The 19,200-nt window shown below is 39.0% G+C and overlaps 1 protein-coding gene across 1 annotated transcript in view; it reads left to right on the forward strand.

Annotated features, from left to right (window-relative positions):
• Positions 1 to 19,200, forward strand: part of DDX10 (DEAD-box helicase 10) — a 203,854-nt gene that overhangs the window by 60,962 nt on the left and 123,692 nt on the right. The gene's annotated exons all lie outside the window — the stretch shown is intronic.

The following is a 19,200-nucleotide window of genomic DNA, read 5'->3' on the forward strand; positions in this document are numbered from 1 at the left end:
ATCTCTGTTAACTTATATATTGGAACTGACAAAAGACAGGTAGTTTTTACTGAAGCAATTGCATTCATGTGTTCAGGAACATAAGGCCCTTCTTTCGTTTACTGTGGAAAAGTGGTGAGGGCTATGTCTTTCTGGGGCAGTCCTACCATCTCAGGAAATATGTGTAATGCCATCTGGTGGTAATGCAAGTTATGGCATTCTCCTCTTGGTTGGGGGCCAGAACTTGGAAGTTACTTTTTTAGGCTGCAACGTCTGGCTAGGACATTTTGGGAGTTAAAGCCCAATAATGAACTTTCCCATATTTGTGTGGCTTTTGTGTTTGTAGATGTTCTCTCAAGTGGTGATGTGAATTGAACAGGGAGGAAGTAGCTTGTGTGTTTATAGGGGTGTGTGTGTGTGTGTGTGTGTGTGTGTATATATATATATATATATATCTCTCTCTCAGAAGAACTGTTATGCAGGTGGAAGCTTATGAGATGTTTCCCTTCAATTGTGGAGTACTTGTGATATCCCCACTCTGCTCTGTTGTTTTGCTTTCATTCAAAATGCAGTGTACACTGATATACAGGCAGTTTCTGAGTTGCAGACATCCAACTTACAGATGACTCATAGTTAAGAATGGTGGTGAGACAGCAGGAAGTGAGAGAAATCTACCCCTCAGAAGGGAAATTCGCTCCTGAAAGAGTTATCATGGGGAAAAAGTGTCTCCACTGGAGCTTTATCACCAAGCTTTGTTTCCACAACAAGCCAAAATTTTCAGAATCTAATTATCACAGGGACAGAAAGTGGTGTGAAATCTTCTGAAGAGAGGCACAGACCGCAAAACAAACACCACAGGGGTGTTACCCTTCGCTATGCTTTCCAAAACATGCATATACTTACATATGGAAAGGAGATTCCATCTGAACATGAGGAAGAACTTCCTAACTGAGAGCCGTTCAGCAGTGGAACTCTCTGCCCCAGAGTGTGGTGGAGATTCCTTCTTTGGAAGCTTTTAAACAGAGGCTGGGTGGCCATCTGTCAGGGGTGATTTGAATGCAATATTCCTGCTTCTTGGCAGGGGGTTGGACTGGATGGCCCATGAGGTCTCTTCCAACTCTTTGATTCTATGATTCTATATGTATTTGGCTGGGGTTACACTTAAAAATGTATCTGTTTTAATTACAACCAATGGACCCTTCCTTTTTCGTAACTTGGAGACTATGTATTGTCGAAGGCTTTCATGGCTGGAATCACTAGGTTCTTGTGTGTTTTTTCGGGCTATAGGGCCATGTTCTAGAGGCATTTCTCCTCACGTTTGGCCTGCATCTATGGCAAGTATCCTCAGAGGTAGTGAGGTGACTGTTTGGGGACTGTTTGCATATTATCTACACATAAAATAAAACAAAACAAAAACACTTTCAACTTTTTCACAGTGAAAAGATAGAACTTGTTTATCTGTATGCAGCAAAAGACCATCATATTGCCCAGTACTCCCAAACTAATCTGGCTACTCTGTTACATGTTCTTGAAAATGAAATGAAGAATTTTCTTTTCTGAAGATAACAAGGATTCTTGGTATTCTTTTGTAAAATAAGGCATAGTAAAAACAGAAAAGCAACTTTTTCCTATCAATTTGCAGTTTTTCTTGAGGGTTTTCATGAAGCCCACAATCTGGTGTGTGGAGAATGGGTTGCAAAAGGAGTAGAAATTTATATTGTAGTAACATGCTCCCCACAATAAAACATGAGAATCTCAGTATTCCCTATATCAAAGTATAGTGTGCAATTTCATTACTGGGGTTGACTTCCTGTCTGTGATTGTTCTAGATATCCAAGAGAAGGTCTTTGGGAACGTTACTTGTTCCCAAAGACTTGTATCTGGGTGTATTAATTGACAAGCAGATATACAACTGAAGCTTTATGATATTTTTGGTTGCTCAGGATTCATATTGTTGGGACTGATTTACTTTAAAATTGATGCCTTGGGAGGAGAGCCATAATTGCCATTTTGACTCTTCTGAGAGACTTCATTTTGTAACATAACACTCGAAAATGTCCTCTATATAGATGTAGCCATTATCTCATAGTCTTCATTTTACCAAGCCTTTTTGCACTTTCGTGAAATGGGTTGAAAACTCGAGCAAATATTATTCGAAAACATGGAGTTAAAGGCTAATGACCACATTTTCAGTGCTTTCACATACATTTAGATCCCAGTATCACAAAAACATTTCTATTATGTAGTAAAAGGCAGTGTGGATGTATATTTTATTCCTTTTAAGCAATGATTAATTAGATATGTTCTTTGAAAAGTTTTAAATGGTAGTACATTTTGATGGCATGTTTTACTTTTATATGTAGACAAGCAGATTTTTGTTCAGAGGTTGAGTAGGGAAAAACCTAATTTTAAATAGCAAATAAAGGTTCTAAAGAAGTTGTTCTGTTTAATTAGTAATTTCCTTCTTCTAAGAAGGAGGGTAGGGGGCCCTGGTGGTGCAGCGGGGTCAAACTTTTGAGCTACAGAACTTCCTGACCGAAAGGTCAGCGGTTCATATCCAGGGAGTGTGGTGAGCTCCTATTGTTAGCCCCAACATCTGCCAACCTAGCAGTTCGAAAACATGCAAATGGGAGTAGATCAATAGGTACCGCCTCAATGGGAAGGTAATGGCTCTCCATGCAATCATGCCAGCCACATCACCTAGGAGGTGTCTATGGATAATGCCAGCTCTTCAGCTTCGAAATCGAGATGAGCACCACCCCCCTGAGTCAGACACGAATAGACTTAGTGTCAAGGGGAAACCTTCACCTTCACAAGAAGGAGGGTGCTGTTGAGTAGCTGAAAAAAAAAAGATCATTCACAAAATAGTACAGTGGGGGGAAAGAGAGAGAAAAACTTTAGATGCATAAAATGTTCGAAATGTTTCAGTCGAAACCATCCTTGGGCTGCAAGAAATTATTTTTAACATTTCTCGTTTAAAAAATCTAGTATTGCATGAAGTTTGAGAGAGATTGCTTTGCTGGACATACTCAACAAATTGGGTCATTGTGCCTCTGGGGAAGGTTTCTACTGAATCATTTTGGTTATACTATCATTTTATTAATTTTTAGAAATGTTGTTCTAACATTTTCCTTTCTAGAGGATGGTGCTGCCCCATATTCAACTGAGTTTGCAGCTGGAGGTTGCGTGTGTAAGAAAATTGAGAATGCATGTAGAACTTCAAACTGGATTAGGTAACATAAGGCCAACAAGGTTTATCTTCACTGTGGATTTTTCATGAAATACTTGGTTTGGGGGAACGACATTCCATGCAAAATAGGACCGCATTAGTTGGGAAAAGGCCTTGATATTGCTTTTAGATTAGGATGTCCATGTTTTCAGCATCTATTAAATCTAACACTTTTCTTTTTAGCTTTAGAAACAAAAGTGACTCGTTCCTTCAGCAAATATCTTTCCTATGTTGACAACTCATTTAATGAATTGTCATGTAGGGAACAAACTGTCTCATTAAAAGTCTGGTTTTTTAATGTGTGATATTTTTAAAAATATTCTGTGGGAGTTGATCTTGAAATTAACAATACAATGGCTGGCCAGTGTTTAAATAGCCTGCTGGGAAAGCAGCTGCTGAACTAAAACAGGTTGGAAAATGGGTGTCTTGATGACTTTTTAGATATAGTAGGAATTGAGTTCCCATTGGATTTGGGTTTTGGTCAAAGAGTAATTAGATAGATTTTAGCAATGTATAAGATTTCATTTGTTGGGCAGGATATCTTCTAAGTGGCCATATTTTGGTAGACCTTAGGGCTTGGTTCACCTCTTCTTTGATTAGAAGTGTTGAAATCTTCTTCTCATGTGCTGATCTTTGGAGATGGGTCCCATGCTGAGAAAATGATTGGTAGACTATAAACATAAGCATAGTACAGTTTCAAGAACTATTCCTTGTTTTTTCCAGCTCCTGCTTGGAATCTCTAGGCCTAATTTCAGTTGGTAGTCCTTGCTTACAGTAGACTCATTCAGTATTGGAATTATATAAGTGTTGGCTTCTCATTTAACAGTTGGGATTGGCAAATGAATGTAGGGCTCATTTTTCCCAACCCCATGAATCTGATCTTTATAGTACTAATTATGTACATTCGGGGTCCATAAACAGATCCCCCCCCCCTTAAAAATCTAGTAAATAATGTTTCTAGCAATTGCTTACATCAGTTCTATATCTGAAAAGGCCTGCTTTTTATATATGGGTATGTCTCAAGGACTGTACTGTAAGATCACAGTGCTTGACTGACTTCATTTTTGTCTAATAAGAAGAATGTGATTACTTAAACTGTACTGTCCAAGTCCATCACAAATTAAAGTCTATAAAAGGCATGTGACTTTCTGTCTGAGTTATTGGATATCGATTTTATGTAAGCTGACAGCTAAGGTTAGAATGCATATGGTGAGAGACAGTAAAAAGAACTATTTTATTAGTAGCAGAGAATCAGCCAGCCTTTTACATTTTTCTAAATTCCCATTTTCCCATTTTGTTCTTCTCATTATACCCTTTGTTCCTGGTTTTTTATTGGGTTTTTTTAAAGTTTTTTTTTAAATGGGAGGTGAACATGAAATGCAGACTAAGAATATGTTTTTGCATTTAGCATGGAGCAAATGAAGTTTATGAATGAGCTGGGAAGAATGATACCTTAGGCTGGAAGGATCTCAAATATGCCTTCAAGCTTGAGATTTTCTGACATAACTAGTTACTTATCCTAAATAATATGATAAGGCAATAGCTATCATTTAGAGTTGATGCACACATTTATGTACATCACTCTGCATTTGCTAACTGTTAATATATTTTGTGATTGACAGATGACTGAGTTTGCAGGATATGAAGTGGAGTTGTGCCCCAGATCATACACTCAAATTATTGTTTAATGTAGACTGAAAATAGGATGATGCAACAGCAAGGTTGAAATCACTGTTCGTTTATACTTTTAAAAAATATTCCTGCTAGATTTTCTTTTTTTTCTCTTATAAATGCTTTGAAAGAATACCCAGGTTCCAAGAAAATGTTATCACATAACCTGACTTTAACTGAAACTTGATTATTAGCTGTCTGAAATTCCTATTTCTGAGTAGTATTCTCTATTTATTGTCTTTATTCTGGTTCTTAGTGGGTCTGAAGATTGTTTGTAGGCTGTGATTATCAGATTCTCTATGTGGTCAGTGGTTCCCCTTATTTATGGTAAGAACACTTTTCCTCTAAGTCAGTGGTTCTCAACCTGTGGGTCCCCATGTGTTTTGGCCTTCAACTCCCAGAAATGCTAACACCTGGTAAACTGGCTAGGATTTCTGGGAGTTGTAGGCCAAAACACCTGGGGACCCACAGGTTGAGAACCACTGTTCTAAGTGGTTCTTCATCTTTACTCTTGTGGTTTGTTCTTGATCTTCCAGCTCTTCTGGGAAGCTGATGAAGAAGCATAACCTATGAACAATCTACAGATCCACTAAGAATATTCAACAAATGCTATGTTCAGCAAACAATCAGAGGGATCCTCTAACAACTACAGGAGTCTAACATAATAATAATAATAATAATAATAATAATAATAATAATAATTGTACCCCGCCACCATCTCCTTGAAGGGACTCGATGGGGTGGCTCACAGAAGCTCTCCCAAGTGCTGCATATAAACAACTATACATAAGTACACATTGAGATAAATATAAATACAACAATGCATCTAAATACCCAACTAATAAGATTATAAAAATTGTAAAAGATTATACAATTTCTAAAATGTAGTTGAACCTGCAAATAAAGCTGGCTATCTGCCATAACAAATCAAAGTGCAGAGTGACGCAATTGGTGGATCCTTGAGCTGATCATAGATTGCAGAGGGTCAAAGGCCTGTCTGAAGAGCCATGTTTTTAGACTTGCCTGAAAAGCTTGAAGAGTAAACACTGGAAAGGCTCAGACGACAATTTATGGGCAATGAGACTAACAAGGCATTTGTTTTATATGTTTTATTGAATGTATTTTTAATTCTGTTAATTGTATATTGTTAGGCATCGAATTGCTGCCTGGTAAGCTGACTTAAGTCACCTTCGGGTACGAGAAAGGCAGGATAGAAATATCGTAAATAAATAATAAATAAGAGTGGGGGCTATTCTAATTTCTTTAGGGAGGGTGTTCCAGAGCAGGGGAGCCACCACCAAGGAAGCCTTCTCTCTCGTCCCCACCAACCGTAGTTGAGACGGTGGTGCGACCGAGACAAGAGCATCTCCAATAGAAGGAGATGCGGTCTTGAAGATAGGCTGGACCCGAAGCGTATAGGGTTTTATACCTATATCACCTGCACTTGGAATTGGGTTCATATACTGTGCAGCTGTGGAAAGTCTATATACAGTAGATCTGTTGGTTGCTCACAGTCAGGTTGAGCCAACATTTTCCTCCTGAGTAACCTTGGCCATAAGAACACCTGTACAAGTAACGGTGATTGACATCTTTTTAGGGCCATATGTAGGTATAAGTATACCTTACATTTGAGTATGTCCTTTTTACTCATTCTGGAAGTTGGCATTCCTTTCCTCCCTCAACAAAGTGCTAGCCCTCTCTATTGGAGACATTCATGTGATTCATATTAGATTCTACAGTTAAAAATATAACAATTGAGTTTTTTTAAGGCAAGGGAAATTAGTAGGAAGAAATAATGATAGGAATACAAAGACTTGTGGCCTTTTAAATATGCCGTGAGTGGGGTAGGGGAAGTGAGATAGAGGACACAGAAGCAATATGTGGGAGGATTACATAGGAAATGAACAATAGAAAAACTAATTGAACTATTAAATGGAGAAAATGGAGTGAAGACAGGCCTACCAATTAAGTAGAAGTTAGTCTGATTGAAGACATATATCTTTGACAGATTTTATAACTCTTATTAAAGATGGAAAGAAAAGAGTAGGAGTTGATGATGTATTTTGATGGAAGAATGAAAAGCGTGAAATTGTTGGCTTGAATGTTGGGGATACAATCCAATAAGGAACATAAGGCAAGTCATTTTTATTTTTATTTTACAAGACAGGCAAAGACAAAACCTGCTATCTCAGCAGGTGACTTCTAAAATCCGGTTGTACCAGGCCATAATTCTAGAGATGTTCTCAATAGAATGTGTGTCCAATTTCACTAGTTTATTTCTTTTACCAAATATTTCAGGCGTTTTTTTCCAGCTGCTCAAGAAAGAGTTTCCAGCTTTGATACATCCCACCCACAACATGTTGGTAGGAGTGAATACACACACACACACAAACAAACTGGTAAAATGCTTGGTTTATCAGCCAGCCAAGTTAATTGATCTAACAGTGAACCTGTTTGCAATGAGGAAAAATATTTATATTTTCATTTTAAAAATACTTTTATCCAAATATTTATCAAGCTCTGCAGACTCTTTTATAGTGATATCCAGCTCATGTTGAAGAACTGCCATTTACTGTCAGATGAAATAAAGCCTTTACAAGCTGATGGAGAAATATGATTCTAAATAGAATTCTATCAAGGATGTGTGTGTGAATGCATGTATGAGGGACTACAAATATTTCTCAACCTTGGGCAAAAGCGTCATATGAATAAGACTTGGTAAGTAATGTTTAAAAGAGGTACATGAGAGGTTGACATATTAGTCTGCTACAGAAGAAAAAAAAACTTATCTAAAATGCTTGGGACCAAAAAGTGTTTTGTATTTCAGATTTTTATTGTGGATTTTGGAACACCTATATGTGAACTGCCCTGAGTCCCATTCAGGGTATACAAATATCGAAAAACAAAAACAAAACAACAATAAATAAATATGTTTACATAATGAGATATTCAGAAGATGGGACCTAAGTCTAAATGCAGAATTAGAATTAGAATTAGAATTAGAAGAAGAAGAAGAAGAAGAACTTTATTTTTCTACCCCACCTCTATCTCCCCGAGGGGACTTGGGGTGGCTTGCATGGGGCCAAGCCCATGCAACATACAATTAAAAGCAGAACAATAACAAATTACAATTTAAAATAGCATAAAACAGCATAACAATAATAAACAATTATCAAGCAACAACAAACTAATTTTGGAGGGGGGAGGAGGCCGATATGCTAGCCGATTAAAGGGTAAGTGGTTCAGTAAGATGGATAGAAACATATAATAGTATAGGAAATATCATGAAAACAGAGCAATTTAACAGGATCAGAATCAATTCTGTTTAACTTCCAAAATATGAATAGTAATGTAATATAGGAATTCAGATTAAATGATGACTCAGGTCACAATACAGGTCATTTGTCTTAGGAGTTGTCAGTTGAAAGCATGACAAAACATCCAAGTCTTCAATTCCTTGCGGAATGTGGCTAAGGAGGGTGCCAGCCTAATCTCCATGGAGAGGGAGTTCCAGAGACGGGGGGCCACCACCGAGAATGCCCTTTCTCTCATCCCCACCAGACGCACCTGAGATGGGGGCGGGAGTGAGAGAAGAGCATCCCTGGAAGATCTTAAGGATCGTGTGGGCTCGTAAGGGAGGAGGCAGTTACGTAGATAGGCAGGTCCTGAACCGTTTAGAGCTTCATAGGTAATAATCTGCATCTTGAATTGGGACAGGAAACTTATCGGCAGCCAGTGGAGCTGTTTAAACAGGAGGGTTGACCGCTTCCTGTAACTTGCTCTAGTTAACAATCTTGCCGCCAACCTTTGCACCAGCTGTAGTTTCCAAGCCATCTTCAAGGGCAGCCCTACGTAGAGTGCATTAGAGTAGTCTAGTCTTGATGTAACTAAGGTGTGGACCACTATGGTCAAGCCAGACTTCTCGAGGTACGGTCTCAGCTGGCGCACAAGTTTTAACTGTGCAAAGGCCCTCCCGGCACCGCTGACACCTGAGCATCAAGCGTCTGTGCTGTGTCCAGGAGGCCCCCCAAACTGCAGACCTGTGTCTTCAGGGGGAGTGTAACCCTGTCAAACACAGGTTGCCACCCTATACCCTGTTCGGCCGAGCGACTGACCCGGAGGACCTCTGTCTTATCAGGATTCAATTTCATCCTGTTGGCCCTCATCCATCCCATCACAGCAGCCAGGCACTGGTCCAGGATCTGAAGGGCTTCCTTGGATTTTGGTGGAAAGGAGTAATAGAGTTGTGTGTCATCTGCATAGAGATGGCAACGCACTCCAAAACTCCGGATGACCTCGCCCAGCAGTTTCATGTAGATATTAAAAAGCATGTGGGAAAGAATAGAACCTTGTGGGATCCCACAGGTCAAAGGCCAGGGGTCCGAGCAGGTATCCCCCAGCTTCATCAACTGGGTGCGGCCCTCCAGAAAGGAATGGAGATACTGCAATGCAGTACCCCCAAGACCCATTCCGGAGAGCTGTCCCAGAAGGATACCATGATTGATGGTATCGAAAGCCGCGGAGATGTCCAAGAGAACCTACAAGGTCACACTCCCCTTGTCAAATTCTCTGTGGAGGTCATCCACCAAGGCGACCAAAGCCATCTTAGTACCGTGACCAGGCCTGAAACCAGATTGTGATGGGTCCAGAAAATCGGTTTGGTTTAATTAATTAAAGTTTCATATACATCTTATTAAAATAGCCTGAAAGTAATTATATTTTCTAATTTATTTTATAATTTTATAAAATGATTTTATAATTTTTTGTGTAAAACAAAATTTGTGCCACCAGAAAGCAAAGGTGCCACTATCTCAGGTGAACAGTTTTGGATTTTGGAGTATTTCACATTTTGAAATTCAAGATAAGGGAGCCTGTATCTCAGAAGCCATTGAGCAATGGTTCTCAGCCTGTGAGTCCCCAGGTGTTTTGACCTACAACTCCCAGAAATCCCAACCAGTTTACCAGCTGTTAAGATTTCTGGGAGTTGAAGGCCAAAAAATCTGGTGACCCATGGGTTGAGAACCACTGCCATAGAACTTAGGCATTTGCGTGGACTTTATGCATTTTACAATATGAAATGTTATGAACCTGTGTGTGTTTTGGGGCAGGGGAGGGACGAATAAACAAACAAATAAATGCTGCTTCCATTTTTTTGTGCCCAACCCAGTATAGTATCTGTTTCTTTAATTTTGGGTGATGACCCATGAATCTGATGAAATGGTTAGTGCTTTCCAAAAGCTTGTAATAACTTTGTTAGTCTCTGGGATGGTAAAGGATTGTATAATTCTGTTATTTCCTGTAAATAATAATTGCAGTAATTAGATGGAGACAGCCCATTTATCTTCACAGATAGGTTTGAAGAAACAAGAATGAACAAATTGTTTTCCTGGACCGGAATGTTAATTTTCTAGTAGTGACTTGAATTCTGAAATCAGCTGCCTTCAAAAGCAAAACACCAGAAACAAGTTGAATCTGAGAATGGCTACTATGGCTAAATGTTAGTTGACAGAGGAGGAAAGGAGATGCATGGTGTTTATGGGAGCCATTGTTCTCCCCAACAGCAAGCTGGATGACCATCTGTCAGTAATATTTTGATTGTACTTTTCCTGCATGGCAGGGGTTGGACTAGATGGCCCATATGTTCTCTTCCAACACTATTATTCTATGAGTCTAAGCCAGTGGTTCTCAACCTTCCTAATGCTACAACTCCTTAATACAGGTCCTCATGTTTTGGTGACCCCCAACCATAAAATTATTTTTGTTGCTACTTCATAACTGTAATTTTGCTATTGTTATTAATCGTTATGTAAATATCCGATATGCAGGATGTATTCTCATTCACTGGACCAAATTTGGCACAAATACCCGACACACCCAAATTTGAATCCTGGTGGGTTGAGGACGGGTTGATTTTATCATTTGGGAGTTGTAGTTGCTGGGATTTATAGCTCACCTACAGCCAAAGAGCATTCTGAACTCCACCAATGATGGAATTGAACAAAACTTGGCACATAGAACTATCATGACCAACAGAAAATATTCTGTCGGCCCTGAATGGTTGCCTGTTGGATGCCGTCATGAGTCCCTCTTCAGATGATTGAACTGGTAAAGACTAAGAGTTATTGGACCATAATGTTTGGATTGAGTTGGATGATGTTTTTCACTCAGCGAACTGTCTTTTAGATGTATTTTATAACTTATTTATTATGTATGTTGTTATTAAAATGTTATTTATTGTGTAGCATTGATTTTTTGCTGTTGTTAGCCATTCTGAGTCCCTCCACGGAGGTAGAGAAGAACAGGATATAAAAGTTCTAAATAACTAAATAAATAAATACATCCAGAGAGCACTGTGGACCCAAGCAATGATGGATCGGGACCAAACGGCACAAATACTCAATATGCCCAGTGAACACTGGTGGAGTTTGGGGAAAATATACTTGACATTTGGGAGTTGTAGTTGCTGGGATTTATAGTTCACCTACAATCAAAGAGCATTCTGAACCCCTCCAACAATAGAACTGTGCCAAACTTCCCACACAGAACCCCCATGATGAACAGAAAATACTGTGTTTGCTGATGGTCTTTGGTGACTCCTCTGACACCCCCTTTTGACCCACTCAGGGGTTCTGACCTCCAGGTTGTGAAACACTGGTCTAAGTACTGTATGTTACTCTTGCCTATAAAATTTCTCAGATATTATGATTGGAAGTTTTCGTGCCTTTGGGAGGTTGTGAGAACTTCCCAATTTAAATTGTCACCCTTGGAAACTTCCATCAGTAGTATGTATGTGTTTTGGAATGGGAAAAAAACACTCCTAAATCAATATTTTTGAGAAGATTCAAGAACTTAAGGGAAACGGAAAAAAGGTTATGGGGGTACAAAAGAGTTTTTTGAGGGGCTTTTTGGAGACTGCACAGTTCTTACTCCTGTGGTAGAGCTGATCCTTCAGTTATTTCTCCTAAGCATCTAAGGACCTGCTTTGTAATATAGCAAAGCATTAAGCCATTTTCTAGCAAATTTCTGTCTGCCCTGAGTTATAAGGGCCTACAGGACTATAGTCATCATGAACTGCTGGGGATTGAATAAGATGAGCTCCTTTTGCAAAACAAGTATCTTACTAATGAACTGAAAAGTGCTGCGTGCTAAATAAATTACAGACTTGAGAATTGCAAACAAAGACCTGAGGACTTTAATAGATAGTTGTTATAAAGGGTGCTTCTTTGAATTGGTGGCAGTGTTTTGATCACTTCTTTCTCAGAACTACAAAATTGTGCGAAGTATAACAAACTGAAGTATGTAGATATGAAGGTGACTTTGAATACTCTGGATGCTAAATTATTACAGGTGTATTGCCATTGCCTAGTACTTGGATAACGCACAAATAATCAATTGAGGATCCCAACTCATTTAAGTGTAATATGTGCTCTTCTTCCATTTTTAATATAGCAGATTGTGCTAATGCTTCAGTATGTTATTCTATATGGACAGTTAATAAGCTGCTTATGGGTTGTTTAGTGATGATTAATGGAAAATTTACTTTTTATGCTTGGCTTGCTGTTTAGGAGTTGTGCAATAATCAAAACTCTTCCTTCTTGTATTTCCAGAACACTATTAGGTTATTATCTAATGTAGAAACTGTCACTAAGTTAAAAATTGCAACTGTTTAAGCCTTCCTTTCCCCGACATAATGAGAATTAATTATTTCTTTCTGTAGCACTTTCCCCCCTTTTCCAGTGCCTTTAAGAAAAGTCACTGCATGCATCTGCCTTTGCAAATTGTTGCTTATTTATTAAATTGATGTCGAAATAAGCCTAGTGTAACCTTGCAAAGAAGATGACACTTCTTCAAATGTCCTTTCGTTCTTGGATATGCTTGTTTTTCATTGTTAAGCCACAGTAACAAGGAGAAAATTCATGGGGGTAAAAGCTCTTTGCTTTTATGTCTTCTGTCTTCACCCTATTGACATTTCTTGCTTTTCTTTACTGCCATTTAATACTTGAAAAGTATGACATGCAATTGCAAATATATTTTACTGCACTTTCCTGATTTGAAAAATAGAATATTCATGTGTTCATTACTAGAAGAAATAATCATTCTTCGTTTTAATAAAACAAAACAAAACATACCTATCTTACTGGTTTGAACTCAGTTGCTTGTCCCAACCATTGTAATTCAAGTGTTGGTTTAGCCAGTTCCTACTAAATTAGTGAGCCGACTCTAGGTGAGACTATTTGTTGGATTTAGGACGTGGTATACCATGTTCTTTTACCATCTTGAAACAAAGCAGGGTCAAACCTGGTTAGTACTTGGATGGGAGACTGAAAATATTCTGAATATCCAGGCTGTATGCTGGAAAAGACAATGACAAACCATCTCTGAGTGTTTCTTGGCTAAAAAAACCGATCAATGGAATTGCCATGAACTGAAAGGTAACTTATTTATTTTCTGTATTTATTTTCTGCCCTTCTCACCCCAAAGGGGATTTAGAGTGGCCTTTCAGTCAGGAGAAATTCAATGCCATATCAACAGACAATAAAGATAAACCTATACATTAAGACAAAATTTAAAGCACATTATTCAAACTATGCAATCCGAGGATATAGTCAAAAGCTGTTATGGTAATTCCACTTTACTTATTGCACTTCACTATCAGCCAAAGGCTTGTCCCAGACCAAGTTTTTTACTTTATTTTTGAAGATCAGGAGGGAGGGAGCTGACGTGATTTAGCTGGGGAGGGAGTTTCATAGCAAAGGGGCCACCACTGAAAAGGTCTTGTCCCTCGTCCCCACCACTACATCTGCGAAGGAGGTGGGACCGAGAGCAGTGCAGCAAGAAAAAGATATTAATGGAGAATGAAATCTCATTGGAATAATGCATTTTTTTTCTTGTTGAATAGACTGAGATGGAGAAAAAGTGGTAAATTAGAAGTTGTTAGTCTCTATTGACCATCATCTTCAGCCAGGCCATCCTTTGGACAGGAATTTTGTGAAGAACATTTATTTGAAACAAACTGGGAATTTATTGTAATCCTTTGTAGATTTTCATAAATATGACCTTGTTGTGTGGCAGATAAACCAGCTCTATCATCCCCATTTTTAGTTTCTTTGTGGTTTCTTTCTGTCCTCTCTTTGGATTTGGAGTTGGGGAAATAATCCATGGGCATGAGTTTGGGCAACATATAATTTAAATAAGCCAGAGCTCATATACTAACCAGGGTTCAGATTCTGTTTTATGACTGGCTAGCATATAAATTTGGTTTCACAGATAACAGAAAGCCACGTTTCAGCAAATCATACCATGTTACTGTTTGCTGACCTATGAAATGACTTAATAAATGACTTCTTTGATGAATATTTATAGCCCCTTTTCTCTCTAGTCATTATGGACTGCTCTTGAAAGTACCATTCACTAGAACCAGGGCAGTGTGTAACCCTTAAACTTGAATTTGGAAGGATCTGCCCCTTTGAATTGGAAATCCATTTTTGAAATGATATTATGGTATTTGGTGGTGACAGTAACTAGCCATTTGTCTGTCAGTGTTTAGTTTTTAAAAGTCCTTCTCTGATTTCAGATACTGGGAGCTCTAGCAGGTGAAAGAATTATCAGTGCCATTGAATTCACATATATAATGTAATGTCTAAAATACTGATATTTAACAAAGAATTGTTAATATACTTGTCATGTGTATGCGTTTTCCACCTACAGAAAATGTACTTGGGTATTTCCATCCTAATGTAAACAATTATTTTTATTATTCTATCTGATCGAATTTACTTCATAGAATCATAGAGTTGGAAGAGACCTCGTTGGCCATCCAGTCCAACCCCTGCTAACAAGTAGGAAAATAGCATTCAAAGCACCCTTAACAGATGGCTACCCAGCCTCTGTTTAAAAGCCTCCAAAGAAGGAGCCTCCAACACAGTCCGGGGCAGAGAGTTCCTCTGCTGAACAGATCTCACAGTTAGGAAGTTCTTCCTCATGTTCAGGTGGAATCTCCTTTCCTGTAGTTTGAAGCCATTGTTTCATGTCCTAGTCTCCAGGGCAGCAGAAAGCAAGCTTGCTCCCTCCTCCCTATGACGTCCCTTCACATATTTATACATGGCCATCATGTCTCCTCTCAGCCTTTTCTTCTGCTGATTAAACATGTCTAGCTCTTTAAGCTGCTCCAGACGCATGATCATTTGAGTTGCCCTCTTCTGGACACATCCCAGCTTGTCAACATTTCCCTTCAATTGCAGTGCCCAGAACTGGACACTATTCCAGGTGTGGTCTGACCAAGGCAGAATAGAGGGGTAGCATGACTTTGCAGGATCTAGACATTATACTCATATTTTTCAGCCCAAAATCCCATTGGCTTTTTTTGCCGCCACATGACATTGCTGGCTCATGTTTAACTTGTTGTCCATGAAGACTCCAAAACCTTCTTCACACGTACTACTGTCGATCCAGGCGTCTCCCATTCTGTATCTTCGCATTTCATTTTTTCTGCCTAAGTGGGTTGTTCTGCTTTGGCCACAAACTTACTCTTTCTGAAGCCTGGTCCCCAGAATGCCCTCAGCTTTGCCTGTGACTGAAATAGATTTATCTTTGCATTTTGGCATATCCTGGAGCATATATGATTATGTTATTTGGTCTGTCTCAGGGTCTAGGGGATAATCCATCCAACCCTGACTGGGATGGATGCTGGGCACAGGCAGAAAATATACATCCTTTTCTTTGGAATATGTTAACATACAGCAATTTCCTATAAGTAGTCTTTTACAAAGACCTGTACTATTTTCATTTAAAATTCATTCTCAGTCCTGCTAATCCCATGCATTAGTAAAAAAAAATCCTTTTAAAAAAGGACTTTGATTGTCCCCTCTCCTGACAGATTACATCTATGAAAGTGGTTTGCACCATTATGTCTGAACTATGTCACACATATTTATTTTATTGCCAGATATATAGATTAGGATGCCATTGAGCACAAGAAAATAAATACGTAGGGGAAGGTATGCCTTTTCAGTTGTTTGGTGAAATAACCTGTGTGCAGAATCAAGTGAAAAGCACTTACTGTGAATTGCTCAATGCCATTTTAAAAATAGCCCTACCGTTCCATATTTACAGTTCTCCCAGACCCTTGTCTTTCACTCTTGTGCTTCATACTGTCCTAAAACATGAGCTATAAAGGCCAGTGACATTTAAAATTTCACACATCACGTAACTAGGAACTTTGTAGAAATGTCCTCATTGGATGTCATTGTTATTTAGAACCATGACTTCAATTGGTGAAAGCAATACTGTTTTGATGTTTTTTGGCCCACTCCATCATGTTTTGTATGTGTATTCGAGTCACATATTGACATGTGGTGATTCCATGAATTTTATAAGGTTTTCTTAAGAAAAGAATATTCAGTGATGGTTTTGCCAGTTATTTCATCTGAAATATAGCCTATAACACCTGATATTCATTGACGGTTTTCCATCCAAGTACTAATGAGTGCTGAGTAAGCTTAACTTCCAAGATCAGACAAGATCTGGTACTTTTAGGATATATATTTAGGCTAGGGTACCATGATTAGCATTTGATGAAACTAGTAGTACTGAGTAAAAGCAATATGGCGAAACAGAATTAGAAAAATATGTCATGGGTCAGTGTTCCAATTAGCATATTTTAGAGCTTATGAAAGTTATGCAAAGAAATTATGGAAATAAATGTCATATTAAACCATGGAGAACAAGCCCTATGAGGAGCAGCTTAAGGAGCTGGGCATGTTTAGCCTGAAGAAGAGAAGGCAGAGAGGAGATATGATAGCCATGTATAAATATGTGAGAGGAAGCCACAGGGAGGAGGGAGCAAGCTTGTTTACTGCTTCCCTGGAGACTAGGGCACGGAACAATGGCTTCAAACTACAAGAGAGGAGATTCCATCTGAACATGAGGAAGAACTTCCTGACTGTGAGAGCCGTTCAGCAGTGGAACTCTCTGCCCCGGAGTGTGGTGGAGGCTCCTTCTTTGGAAGCTTTTAAACAGGGGCTGGATGGCCATCTGTCAGGGGTGATTTGAATGCAATATTCCTGCTTCTTGGCAGGAGGTTGGACTGGATGGCCTATGAGGTCTCTTCCAACTCTTTGATTCTATGATTCTGTGATTCTATAGTTAACATAATTGTATTTATTTAAACAATTGCTACGTTGGCTTGTGAGACAATACCATCTTGGGAAGATTTCCAACTACATAGTGGTTAGAATTTCCCAGTAGGGCTTGGGAGGTTCAGGTTCAAATACCCACTGAAGCACTAGGTTATTTATTTTATTTGTCATGTCAGAAACAATTTGAGAGTACAGTTATAATGTATTTAAAACACACAGAGACAAAGTTAGTAACTTGACATTATGCCAGATTTCCCTTGACAAGAAGCTGTCCACTTGGAGTGCTTCTGTTGCTGGGAGAAGGCCCTCCATTGTGCATATGGCAGGGCTCAGGCTGCATTGTAGTAAGTAGTCTGTGATTAGCTTTTCTCCACACTCACATGTCGTGGATTCCACTTTGTAGCCCCATTTCTTAAGATTAGTTCTGCATCTTGTGCCAGAGCACAGTCTGTTCAGTGCCTTCCAAATCACCCAGTCTTCTGTGTGCCCAGGGGGAAGTTTCTCATCTGGTATCAGCCATGGATTAAAGTTTAACCTGCCACGTTTGGACTCTCACTTGCTGAGGTGTTCCTGCAAGTGTCTCTGTAGATCTTAGAAATCTATTTCTTAATTTAAGGTGTTGTCTTGTTGGTTGATATCTGAACAGAGGATGGGCCAGAGATGTCAATGCCTTAGTCCTTTCATTACAGACTGCTACTTCCTGATGGATGTCAGGTGGTGCAATACTGGCTAAACAGTATAGTTTCTCCAGTGGTGTAGGGTGTAGACATCCTGTGATAATGTGGCATGTCTCACTAAGAGCCACATCCACTGTTTTAACGTGGTGAGATGTATTTGTTGTATGTCAGCTTGTTCAGCATGTGATTGTGTTTAATGATTAGGTTGCTTTGGATGATGGGAATGACAATGTTGTTCATGTTCAAGTTGATTCATCTGATGGGAATGGAGGTGCTGTTCATGTAGATGTTCCTGAAGGGAATGAGGATGATTAAAAGTAGGCCCTGTCTCCTGGGCCTAGTTTTAAGGATGTAGGGCCTGAATGCAGTTCAGTTGATGGCTTAGATTGGTCTGTGTTGCTGCAAAGGGAATCTCAAGGTTTTGAGCCTGGGAGAAGCTCTGAGCTACAGTCACAGGGTCAGTTATCTCCAGGTGTAGAATTTAATGCGGCCTTGAACAGACAAAGAGCTTTCAACCAACAGAGACAAACAAATGAGAATCTAAGGCACTCAGCCAGATTACAGCAAAGGCTAATAGACAAACCAAAACTAAGAAAAAAATCCCTTTCTTGCTATTTGGGAAACGAAGTAGATAATACAGTGCCAAGTGCTTGGCTTCAGATGAAGCAACGTTAGATTCTGCAGATAGTTTTCCATGCCATATTCCTGGACCTTGTTCTTTGATTGATTCCTTTGCTGTTGTTTTTGCCTTTGAATGGAAGCCTCTGGTTTACTGGATTTTCTGGGACTCTCCCTTTGTGGATTCATTGCTCTTTCTATTTCCTATTCAATTGGATTTACCTTCTTAACTGTGGATTTCTTTATTTGCTGTGGCTTTTACTGTTTTCAATAAACTGTGTGGTGTTGAGAGTCAGAGGGGATTCTGCTCTGGACTGCAACAGTATTCAATACTGGACATGCATGTTCAGCAGCAGAGCAGCAAAGCCCAAGGACAGATGTCTTCACTATGACTGATTGTGATCTCCAGGTTATGCCAGTCAGCTTTTGTATGATAGATACACTAGGTGATATTTAAGGAGAGTCGAGATATGAAGAAATAGTATTCTCCAGTATTTAATGAATTACAGATGAAACACAGTTTTAGCAGGATTCTATAGCATCCAGTAGGAAATAAGATGTACAGTATTACAATATTCAGTGAGCTGTTATATCATCAAACATAGTAGTAACAAGCAAAATGCCCATAAATGAGCAAATAGTGCTTTCATATTCATGAGTTCTGGCTTGCTGGGTATGATCTGAGGGCACCAAATTGAGGAAGATATAGAAAGCGTATACAGCTTTCAGCCCAGCATAAGAACCATGGAAGATTCACGAACCAGTTATTTTTAAACCAATAAACTGAACAAGAGAAAAGAAAACCACACCACCTCCAACTTTAATAAAATCATCTTAGTTAAATTCCTGAGAGGTTTTCAAAATTGATTTTCCAAGGTATTTTCAGTTA

Source organism: Anolis sagrei, chromosome 3 (genome assembly GCF_037176765.1).
Source record: "Anolis sagrei isolate rAnoSag1 chromosome 3, rAnoSag1.mat, whole genome shotgun sequence".
Classification (NCBI taxonomy): Eukaryota; Metazoa; Chordata; class Lepidosauria; order Squamata; family Dactyloidae; genus Anolis; species Anolis sagrei.